The sequence below is a fragment of the Ranitomeya imitator genome, chromosome 8, assembly GCF_032444005.1.
Source record: "Ranitomeya imitator isolate aRanImi1 chromosome 8, aRanImi1.pri, whole genome shotgun sequence".
Taxonomy (NCBI): Eukaryota; Metazoa; Chordata; class Amphibia; order Anura; family Dendrobatidae; genus Ranitomeya; species Ranitomeya imitator.
The window spans coordinates 78948891-78961000 of record NC_091289.1 but is presented as its reverse complement, the minus strand read 5'-3'; the positions used below and the strand labels follow the sequence as shown (position 1 = coordinate 78961000).

Sequence of the window (12110 nt, the reverse complement as noted above, 5' to 3'; positions counted from 1 at the left end):
ATACAAAAAGATATTCAGGGAATTGATAATGCCAGTCAGCAGCGTTCAAATTGTTATTAACAAATGTAAAATCAGGGGCTCTGTAAAAACAAAACCATGGTCAGGTAAACCAACAAAATTGTCGTCCACAACTGCCAGGAAAATTTTTCGGGATGCAAAGAAAAACCCACAAACAACATCAGCTGAAATACTGGACTCTCTGAAAACTAGCGGTGTGGCTGTTTCAAGAAGTACAATAAGAAGGCACTTGAAGAAAAATGGGCTGCATGGTCGAGTCACCAGATGAAAGCCATTACTGTGCAAATGCCACAAAGTATCTTGCTACAATATGCAAAAAAGCACAGACAAGAATCAAAACTTCTGGAGCAAGGTAATTTGGAGTGATGAGACCAAAACTTAACTTTGCGGCCACAACCATAAACGTTACATTTGGAGAGAGGTCAACAAGGCCTATGATGAAAGGAACACCATTCCTACTGTAAAGCACGGAGGTCATTCACTGATGTTTTGGGGATGTGTGAGCTACAAAGGCACAGGAAACTTGGTCAAAGTTGAAGGAAAGATGAATGCAGCACGTTATCAGTAGTGATGAGCGAGTGTACTCGTTGCTTGGGTTTTCCTGAGCACGCTCGGGTGACCTCCGAGTATTTGTCAGTGTTCAGACATTTCGTTTTCATCACGGCAGCTGAATGATTTACAGCTATTAGCCAGGCTGAGTATATGTTGGGGTTGCCTGGTTGCTAGGTAATCCCCACATGTAATCAAGCTGGCTAATAGCTGTAAATCATGCTGCTGAGGCGATGAAAACTTAATCTCCGAGCAGTCATAAATACTCGGAGACCACCCGAGCATGCTCGGGAAAACCCGAGCAACGAGTACACTCGCTCACCACTAGTTTTCAGCAAATACTGGAGGCAAATTTACAATCATCAGCCCGAAAGATGCGCATGGGACGTACTTGGACTTTCCAACATGACAACGATCCAAAACACAAGGCCAAATCGACCTCTCATTGGCTGCAGCAGAACAAAGTGAAGGTTCTGGAGTGGCCATCCCAGTCTCCTGACCTCAATATCATTGAGGCATTTTGGGGAGATCTCAAGCGTGCAGTTCATGCTAGACATCCCAAGGAATTTACAGGAACTGGAGGCTTTTTGCCAAGAAGAGTGGACAGATTTACCATCTGAGAAAATAAAGAACCTAATCCACAACTACCCCAAAAGACTTCAAGCTGTCATTGATGTTAGAGGTAGAAATACACAGTATTAGGAAATGGGGTATGTGAACTATGAACAATTGATCAGGGTCATTTGGATGTTTTGGGTTGTCATTATGATTTAAAAAGAGAAAACACAGTAGTCGAACAATAAATGGCTTCACCCAACCACTAACTGAGTGGCGAAAAAGATTTGGTATTATCATTCATATTGCCAGGGTATGTAAACTTTTGAGCACAACAGTAGCCTGGTTATATGCAGAGCCAGCCAGGTAAACCTAATCTGAGCCTACAGAACTATGATTTAACCCTAGCCTATCTGGCATTGCTACATTAGTTATAGTTTTACAAACTTGTGCCACTTTTGGGTGAAGTTACTGTCTACCAGCATGACAGTGCCCTTGAGCACAAAGAAAATGTTTATGGCAATGGTATGGAGAGTCTGGAGTGGCTTAAAAAGTGGCCTGCACAGAGCTATGCCCTCAACATGTTTGGAATGAATCAACAGTGAGTCAGTCTCAAATCAGAGGTCAGTGATTTTTCTAGTATGCAATAAAAAAAATTACCAATTTACATCAGTGTTTGATCAGTGTTTTTTTGCATGGGGGAGGAGAGGAGGCGGGGGGATATGAAAGTTTCTCTTAAACCGTCAGTGAAAAATAGACAAAACACAAACTGCATCTGAGTGCTGCCCGTTAATCCACATATGCACAGGCTTGCATTTGTGTTTGATCTGTGCCTTGGACAAAAAAAACAGACTTGTCTCTTGTTTTGCTGTGTACCACTCGAGCCAAAAAACTAGTCATGTGAACAGCTCCATAAACCACAACACGTACGAGGTCTATTCTTGACATACACTGAACTCGCACAAGGAAAACTTATGTCTAAATGAGCCCTTAGGTTGAATGAGAACAAGGAGACAGATACACTTTGAAATCCTGCAGAAAGCCTTCCGAACTACCCACATCACCAACCATTTAGCACAAGAGATGAATGTAGACAATCGCTTCCTATGTCGCCGATAGGTTCCTTAGCTGCCCACTAATGGAATAAGTGACGGTGGGCACAATACAGCCAGGGTGGTCTGGACAGCAGATGCATGACTGGCTCTTCGGGTTAAAGGGGTTTTCCTTCTAAACTAAACGCAAACCGGATGGAATAGCATGCTGCTGCAAGATGCTGTGGTAGCCATGCTGGTTCAATATGCCTTCCATTTTGAATAAATCCCCAACAGTGTCACCAGCACAGCACTCCCCACACCATCACACCTCCTCCATGCTTCACAGTGGGAACCAGGTATGTACGTAGAGTCCATCTGTTCACCTTTTCTGCGTCACACAAAGACACGGTGGTTGGAACCAAAGATCTCAAATGTGGACTCATCAGACCAAAGCACAGATTTCCACAGGTCTAATGTCCATTCCTTGTGTTCTTTAGCCCAAACAAGTCTCTTCTGCTTGTTGCCTGTCCTTAGCAGTGGTTTCCTAGCAGCTATTTTACCATGAAGGAATGCTGCACAAAGTCTCCTCTTAACAGTTGTTGTAGAGATGTGTCTGCTGCTAGAACTCTGTGCGGCATTTACCTGGTCTGTAATCTGGGCTGCTGTTAACCTGCGATTTCTGAGGCTGGAGACTTGGATAAACTTATCCTCAGAAGCAGAGGTGACTCTTGGTCTTCCTTTCCTCATGGGAGCCAGTTTCTTTGTAGCGCTTGATGGTTTTTGCCACTGCACTTGGGGACATTTTCAAAGTTTTCCCAATTTTTTGGACTGACTGACCTTCATTTCTTAAAGTAATGATGGCCACTCGTTTTTCTTTACTTAGCTGCTTTTCTCTTGCCATAATACAAATTCTAACAGTCTATTCAATAGGACCATCAGCTGTGTATCCACCAGACTTCTGCACAACACAACTGATGGTCCCAACCCCATTTATAAGGCAAGAAATCCCACTTATTAAACCTGACAGGGCACACCTGTGAAGTAAAAACCATTCCCGGTGACTACCTCTTGAAGCTCATCAAGAGAATGCCAAGAGTGTGCAAAGCAGTCATCAAAGCAAAAGGTGGCTACTTTGAAGAACCTAGAATATAAGACATATTTTCAGTTTCACATTTTTTTGTTAAAGGGAACCTGTCACCGCACCCCCCCCCCCCCCCCCCCAGCGTTTGTAACTTAAAGAGCCACCTTGTGCAGCACTAATGCTGCATTCTGACAAGGTTGCTCTTTTAGTTATTGGTGCTTTAACTTCAGAAATATTCCATTTTATAATTTGTCCCAAATACCTTGAATCAGTCCTGGAGGCAGGTCTTTGCCCCCCAGCTACAAACGCAGCACCGCCGTCACTCATGTCCTCTTGGCGCCGCCTCCTCAGCGCTGTTTTCAAATGAATCGGCACCTGCGCTCTTTTCTCAAGCCTTGGGCATGCGCAGTGAGCGCTGCCCATCCTCTGTCCTCATTTGCAGTCTAGCTGACTGCGCCTGTGCGGCCACTCTGCCAGAGATCCCGCCCCGCAGTGTCTTCAGATTTATTCTCACTGCGGGGCTGGGATTCCTGGGCATACGCAGTGCATATCTAAGCCTCTCACTCATCTCCCTCCGCCTTCTTCAGACTGTGCGGAGTCAGCTGATCCCCAATCGCCCAAGGCATGAGAAAAGAGCGCAGGCGCCGGTTCATTTGAAAACAGCGCTGAGGAGGCGGCGCCCGCCGCCAAGAGGACAAAAGTGACGGCGGTGCTGCGTTTGCAGCAGGGGGGAAAGACCTGCCTCCAGGACTGATTCAAGGTATTTGGGACAAATTATAAAATGAATTACAGCACCAATAACTAAAAGAGCCACCTTGTCAGAATGCAGCATTAGTGCTGCACAAGGTGGCTCTTTTAGTGACAAACGCCTGGGGGAGGGGGTGACAGGTTCCCTTTACGTATATAATTCCACGTGCTAATTCATAGTTTTGATGCCTTCAAGTGTGAATGTACAATTTTCATAGTCCTGAAAATACAGAAAGTCTTTAAATGAGGTGTGTCCAAACTTTTGGTCTGTACTGTACATGTAGAAAAATGCTATTTTTTCTCAAATTTCCCTTATTAACCGTCTGCTGCCATGAGACATGCCATACAAAGAATGACATTTTGATTTTTATCATTTTCTTAGCAATTACTCCCCCTACAGAAGCTAGCTTGTGTAAACTGTGGGATCTTTAGCAATCCTCTCTCCATGGTAACAAGGAGGCAGTTTCTGACAAGAGCAGCCATACATGCTAAAGGCAGGTGCTTATCTGAGCTAATTAGAGCCTCTGTACTGCAGCACATGCAGGGCTGGTCTCTGTGTCATAGCACAGGCATGGATCTGCAAACAAACTAGGGCCGGAGCGAAAATGGGAACTACCACAATAGATTTAGGATTCAAATTCCATTCTCACAGCCTAATGGATTCTACTGCAAAGAAGAAACGTAAAAAAATTGAACTGAGCCATTTACCGCATAACTGTATATTAGAAACAACTGCACAAAGCTGCAGCTTAACATTCTCTTTTAGAAAGAAAAGCTCACCAGAGCTGCTAGTAGTTGCCGTCCGTGCTTCATATATCAACCAGAGGGTGGAGAGTCAGCGCAAACGGGTAAGCAAAGGGAAATCCAAGACAGCCATCTGTCGATAAAAATTACGGTATTCCATTTATTAATAGTCCATTAAAATTTACAGAAAAGAAATGGTGAGAAAAAACAAAAACTTTCACGCGGAGAAACCACCCTTAATTATAGCATAAAGAAAATGAATCGCACAAGATAGATAGATAAATAGAGATATATATATATAAATATATATCTATACACTAGATGGTGGTCCGATTCTAACGCATCAGGTATTCTAGAATATGTATGTATGCATGTATATAGCAGCCACATAGTATATAGCACAGCCCACGCAGTATATAACAGCCCACGCAGTATATAACACAGCCCACGCAGTATATAACACAGCCCACGCAGTATATAACACAGCCCACGCAGTATATAACACAGCCCACGCAGTATATAACACAGCCCACGCAGTATATAACACAGCCCACATAGTATGTAACACTGCCCACGTAGTATATAACACTGCCCACGTAATATATAGCAGCCACGCAGTATATAACACAGCCCAAGTACTATGTAGCAGTGTGGGCACCATATCCCCGTTAAAAAAATAAAATAAAAAATAGTTATATACTCCCCCTTCGGCGGCCCCCGGATCCATGTGAGGCGTTCAGCGATGCTCCTCGCGACGTTCGAGTCCCAAGAATGCATTGCGGTGTCGCGAGAGTGCTAAGTCATCATCTCGCGAGACCGCAATGCATGGCCCGGAGCGTCGTGTGGAGCGGGAAAGGCCCCGGAAGGTGAGTATATCACGATTTTTTAATTTTTTTATTTTCAACATTAGATCTTTTTACTATGCTTTTTACGATGCTGCATAAGCATAGGGGTTAATAGCAGCGTTAACAGACTGCGTTACACCACGTTATGCCGCGGTGTAATGCAGTCGGTTTAAAGGACTGCTACAACGCTATGTGGGTGGCAGGCGCTGACTTTGGGTGGGGGGGGTATGGAGCGGGCACTGACGGCAGGGGAGTAGGGAGCGGCCATTTTGCGGCCGGACTGTGGGATTTCCGTGACAGACAGACAGAAAGACGGAAGTGACCCTTAGACAATTATATAGTAGATATATATAGATATATCAAAAACCAATCAGTGAAAAACAATTAGCATGTATACTCCTATACAGACTGCAAACTATACCTAGACAAAGGGCTTAACTGTTTATGAATGCCTAGAATGTATGCACTACATAAAAAACCCTAATAAATGTAAGAGTTCATACCACCAGGGAATTTGGTACTGGGAGTATCCAAAAAGCTTCCCCTTTGGTTAAATGCTTCTGCCAGTCACCCCCTCACTTAACTCTCTCCATTCCAAAAAATCTGAAACCACACAATATTGTATCATACAATTATTAGGTTCTGTAGAAGGACGTAGATCTGGGGATTTATTATGATGGAATATAGGCTGAACTGGATGGACAAATGTCTTTTTTCGGCCTTACTAACTATGTTACTATGTTACTATGTTACTATGTTACACAATGCAGTGGGTAGGGAAAGTATTCAGACCACTTTAAGTTTTTCACTCTTTCATTGCAGCCATTCGGTAAATTAAAAAAAAAGTTCTTTTCTCAGTAATGTATACTCTGCACCCCATCTTGACTGAAAATTTTTTTTAAAAAAGTAGAAATTTTTGCAAATTTATTAAAAAAAAAAAACCTGAAAATATTACATGGTCATAAGAATTCCCTTTGCACAGTAATGAGTACTAACACCAAGAATGAACACCAGGCCATAACATATGAAAAACTACAAACTTTATTTTGAACATATCTAAAACCATATATCACACATAAAATTATGGAGCAACCAAAATACAGAGACAACCAACAGGTATGACTGGAACAGTGGCAAAGAACTATATATATATATTTAATTAGAATATAAGAAATATGTATGTATTAATGTTAAATATATTAAAAGACTAATAGAGAATAAATATATCTTAACTAGATGGCAGCCCGATTCTAAAGAATCGGGAGTCTAGAATCCATATATACTTTATTTATTCAAATGTAAGAATAATACAATTAATAAATAATAGTAAGAAAGAACAAAAATAATAGGCAGTATATGGAGAAAACACCAAACAAAAGTTCAAAATTGGTGTGAAAATGTCACTGAACCACTTCACAACTAAATATATATAGTTTTGGTAAATGGTATTATCATTTTTTTGACGAAATTCGGCAGGAGCTTGAAGAGCAACGTCACTGGGCTCGCCTCCACGCAGTAGAAACTTGCTGTGAGGTAAAAATTCAAAAATCACACCAAAATGACGGGCGGAGTGTGTCACAGTACGGCACGTTTCTGATTGGTCGCTCGCAGCAGGCGGCAACCAATCAGACACTGGACACTGTTGACGTCACTTATCTCCGGACATTAGCTCCAGACATTAGCTCCGGACATTAGCTCCGGACAAAGCCACGGAAGTTGGCACAAATTGCAGGAAGTAGTATTCTAGGCAATTATATATTAGATAACAAGTGCAATGTCACCGACAGCCGCAGCATCATGGACAACCACCGTGCACCACCCCTGGACGAAGCTTTCCTCAGCGAAACGCGTGTCGTGGGTCCCTGACTGGTGGCTTACATTTGGTAACTATGGTCCTTCCTCTATATGTACTGTGAACATTTTGGTGACTGCACGGTGGTTGTCCATGATGCTGCGGCTGTCGGTGACATTGCACTTGTTATTAAGATATATTTATTCCCTATTAGTCTTTTAATATATTTAACATTAATACATACATATTTCTCATATTCTAATTAAATAATCTTTGTGCATTGTCATCTATGACCGCTGCATTGGGGATACTACTGGCTACACCTGCAGGATTTTTTTTTTCTTTCTTGCGGGTGTGTATATACGCACTATATGATTGATTGGAAGGTTACTCCTTTTATATATAGTTCTTTGTCACTGTTCCAGTCATACCTGTCGGTTGTCTCTGTATTTTGGTTGCTCCATATTTTTATGTGTGGTATATGGTTTTAGATATGTTCAAAATAAAGTTTGTATTTTTTCATATGTTATGGCCTGGTGTTCATTCTTGGTTTTAGTAATAATTATCACTTGGCTTAATTTTGATTAAAGGCGATATTATAGGTGTTAATAACAGTAATGAGTAGAAGCACCCTTTTAAGCTAGTACAGCCATGAGTCTTCTTGAGAATGATGCAACAAGTTTTTCACACCTGGATTTGGGGATCCTCTGCCATTCTTCCTTGCAGATCCCCTCCAGTTCCATCAGGTTGGATGGTGAATGTTGGTGGACAGCCATTTTCAGGTCTCTCCAGAGATGCTCAATTGGATTAACGTCAGGGCTCTGGCTGGGCCAGTCAAGAATGGTCACAGAGTTGTCCTGAAGCCACTCGTTTGTTATTTTTGCTGTGTGCTAAGGGCCATGGTCTTGTTGGAAGGTGAACCTTCGGCTAAGTCTGAGGTCCAAAGCACTCTGGAAGAGGTTTTCATCCAGGATATCTATGTACTTGGCCACATTCATGTTTCCTTCAATGACAACCAGTCGTCCTGTCCCAGCTGAAAAACACCCCATAGCATGATGCTGCCACCACCATGCTTTACTGTTGGGATTGTAATGGGCAGGTGATGAGTAGTGGCTGGTTTTCTCCACATATACTGCTTAGTATTATCCCCAAAAAGGTCTATCTTCATCTCAACAGGCAAGAGAATCTTATTTCTCAAAGTCTGGGAGTCCTTCTTGTGTTTTTTAGCAAACTATGCGGGGTTTCATGTCTTGCACTGAGGAAAGGCTTCCATCTGGCCACTCAGCCATAAAGGCCCATCTGATGGAGGGCTGCAGTGGTAGTTGACTTTGTGGAACTTTCTCCCATCTCCCTACTGCATCTCTGGAGCTCAGCCAAAGTGATCTAGGGGTTCTTCATTACCTTTCTCACCAAGGCTCTTCTCCCACGATTGCTCAGGCTGGCTGGATGGACAGGTCTAGGAAGATTTCTGGTGGTCCCAAACTCCTTCCATTTAAGGATTATCGAGGCCACTGGGCTCTCAGGAACCTTGTGTACTGCAGAAATTCTGTTGTAACCTTGGCCAGATCTGTGCCTTGCCACAATTCTGTCTCTGAGCTCCTTGGCCAGTTCCTTTGACCTCATGACTCTCATTTGGTCTAACATGCACTGTGAGCTGTGAGGTCTTATATAGACAGGTTTCTGTTTTTTTTGCTTTTTTTTTTTTAGTCAAGATGGGGGTGCATAGTGTACATTAATGAGAAAAAAATGAACTTTTTTGAATTTACTAAATGGCTGCAATGAAACAAAGAGTAAAAAAATGTAACCCATTATCTACCAATGTCCTTTTTTTGGGACGCCTAATCTTTAGCTTCTAGCAACTAAGATTTTATAATTTTTATAATTAGGTCCAATTTTTTGTGTTGTGTTTGTAAAATGAATGTTTTCAAAATAGGAAATCATGTCATTGTCATTTTTAAATGAATATTGGGACACCCTTTTCTGAAAAATCCGTACTTGTAAAAATTTTAATTTGGCAAGTAATGGGTTAAAGCGGTCTGAATACTTTCCATACCCACTGTATATCCGCATTGTGCACTTTAAGTTTACGTTCCCAAGTTCAGGATCTGCTGCGGTTTTGACGCTGCAGAACGTCCGCACTATTTCCACACCTATTAACCAAATTAGCGGACACACCTTTACGTTTTTACACATACGGATTTTCCTCATTACTGCAAGTCTATGGGGAAAATCCGCATTTGTATCCACACGAGTAACTGACATGCTACGGACTTGAAAGATCTGCCGCCTGTCAGTTTCCACGGGTGATCTGCAGGTGCACAGACGTACAGTGGACATGTGATTTCTAGAAATCCCATCCACTATGATGTAACATCTGGCCACTGCGTATTTAATGCTGCATAAACATGCAGGGTCAAACCCGCAGGAGTTCCTGATCATGATAACGTACCGTACCCTAATAAAATGCTTGGCTGCACCTGAATAGGTGCAAAATTTGTATTTAATATTAGTTAAATATTCTGCAATATGGTTTTGCGTTTTCTAATAGTACATCCAATGTAACCTACTTGACACAAAGTGCATTCAATGCAATAGACAATAAGATCTGAATCACAATTGATTAACCCCTTAAGCCCCGAGGGTGGTTTGCACGTTAATGACCGGGCCAATTTTTACAATTCTGACCACTGTCCCTTTATGAGGTTATAACTCTGGAACGCTTCAACGGATCTTGGCGATTCTGACATTGTTTTCTCGTGACATATTGTACTTCATTTTAGTAGTAACATTTATTCGATATAACTTGCGTTTATTTGTGAAAAAAACGGAAATTTGGCGAAAATTTAGAAAGTTTCGCAATTTTCCAACTTTAAATTTTTATGCCCTTAAATCACAGAGATATCTCACGCAAAATACTTAATAAGTAACATTTCCCACATGTCTACTTTACATCAGCACAATTTTGGAACCAAAATTTTTTTATGTTAGGGAGTTATAAGGGTTAAAAGTTGACCAGCAATTTCTCATTTTTACAACACCATTTTTTTTTAGGGACCACATCTCATTTGATGTCATTTTGAGGGGTCTATATGATAGAAAATACCCAAGTGTGAGACCATTCTAAAAACTGCACCCCTCAAGGTGCTCAAAACCACATTCAAGAAGTTTATTAACCCTTCAGGGGTTTCACAGGAATTTTTGGAATGTTTAAATAAGAATGAATATTTAACTTTTTTTCACACAAAATTTATTTCAGCTCCAATTTGTTTTATTTTACCAAGGGTAACAGGATAAAATGGACCCCAAAAGTTGTTGTCCAATTTGTCCTGAGTACGCTGATAGCCCATATGTGGGAGTAAACCACTGTTTGGGCGCATGGCAGAGCTCGGAAGGGAAGGAGCGCCATTTGACTTTTAAATGCAAAATTGACAGGAATTGAGATGGGACACCATGTTGCGTTTGGAGAGCCACTGATGTGCCTAAACATTGAAACCCCCCCACAAGTGACACCATTTTGGAAAGTAGACACCCTAAGGAACTTATCTAGATGTGTGGTGACCACTTTGACCCACCAATTGCTTCACAGAAGTTTATAATGCAGAGCCGTAAAAATAAAAAATCATATTTTTTCACAAAAATGATCTTTTCGCCCCCAATTTTTTATTTTCCCAAGAGTAAGAGAAGAAATTGGACCTCAAAAATTGTTGGCCAATTTGTCCTGAGTACGCTGATACCCCATATATGGGTGTAAACCATTGTTTGGGCGTATGGCAGAGCTCGGAAGGGAAGGAGCGCCATTTGACTTTTCAATGCAAAATTGACTGGAATTGAGATGGGACGCCATGTTGCGTTTGGAGAGCCCCTGATGTGCCTAAACATTGGAACCCCTCACAAGTGACACCATTTTGAAAAGTAGACCCCTTAAGGAACTTATCTAGATGTGTGGTGAGCACTTTGACCCAACAAGTGCTTCACAGAAGTTTATAATGCAGAGCCGTAAAAATAAAAAATCTTATTTTTTCACAAAAATGATCTTTTCGCCCCCAATTTTTTATTTTCCCAAGGGTAAGAGAAGAAATTAGACCACAAAAGTTGTTGTGCAATTTGTCCTGAGTGCGACGATACCCCATATGTGGGGGTAAACCACTTTTTGGGTGCATAGCAGAGCTCGGAAGGGAAGGAGCGCCATTTGACTTTTCAATGCAAAATTGACTGGAATTAAGTTGGGACGCCATGTTGGTTTGGAGAGCCCCTGATGTGCCTAAACATTAAAACCCCCCACAAGTGACACCATTTTGGAAACTAGACCCCATAAGGAACTTATCTAGATGTGTTTTGAGAGCTTTGAACCCCCAAATGTTTCACTACAGTTTATAACGCAGAGCCGTTAAAATAATTTATTTTTTTTTTTCACAAAAATTATTTTTTAGCCCCCAGTTTTGTATTTTCACAAGGGTAACATAATAAATTGGACCCCAAAAGTTGTTGTCCAATTTGTCCTGAGTACGCTGATACCCCATATGTGGGGGGGAACCACTGTTTGGGCGCATGGCAGAGCTCGGAAGGGAAGGAGCGCCATTTGGAATGCAGACTTAGATGGATTGGTCTGCAGGAGTCACGTTGCATTTGCAGAGCCCCTGATGTACCCAAACAGTACAAACCCCCCACAAGTGACCCCATATTAGAAACTAGACCTCCCAAGGAACTTATCTAGATGTGTTGTGAAAACTTTGAACCCCCAAGTG

At 41.8% G+C, this 12110-nt stretch overlaps 1 protein-coding gene across 3 annotated transcripts in view; it reads right to left on the bottom strand.

Annotated features, from left to right (window-relative positions):
* Nucleotides 1-12110, bottom strand: part of LOC138647833 (transcription factor 20-like) — a 434556-nt gene that overhangs the window by 352277 nt on the left and 70169 nt on the right. For all 3 annotated transcript variants that reach the window (XM_069737113.1, XM_069737112.1, XM_069737114.1), the window contains one exon: nucleotides 4765-4861. The gene's annotated coding sequence lies outside the window, so the exon portion shown is untranslated. The remainder of the gene's footprint in view (nucleotides 1-4764; nucleotides 4862-12110) is intronic.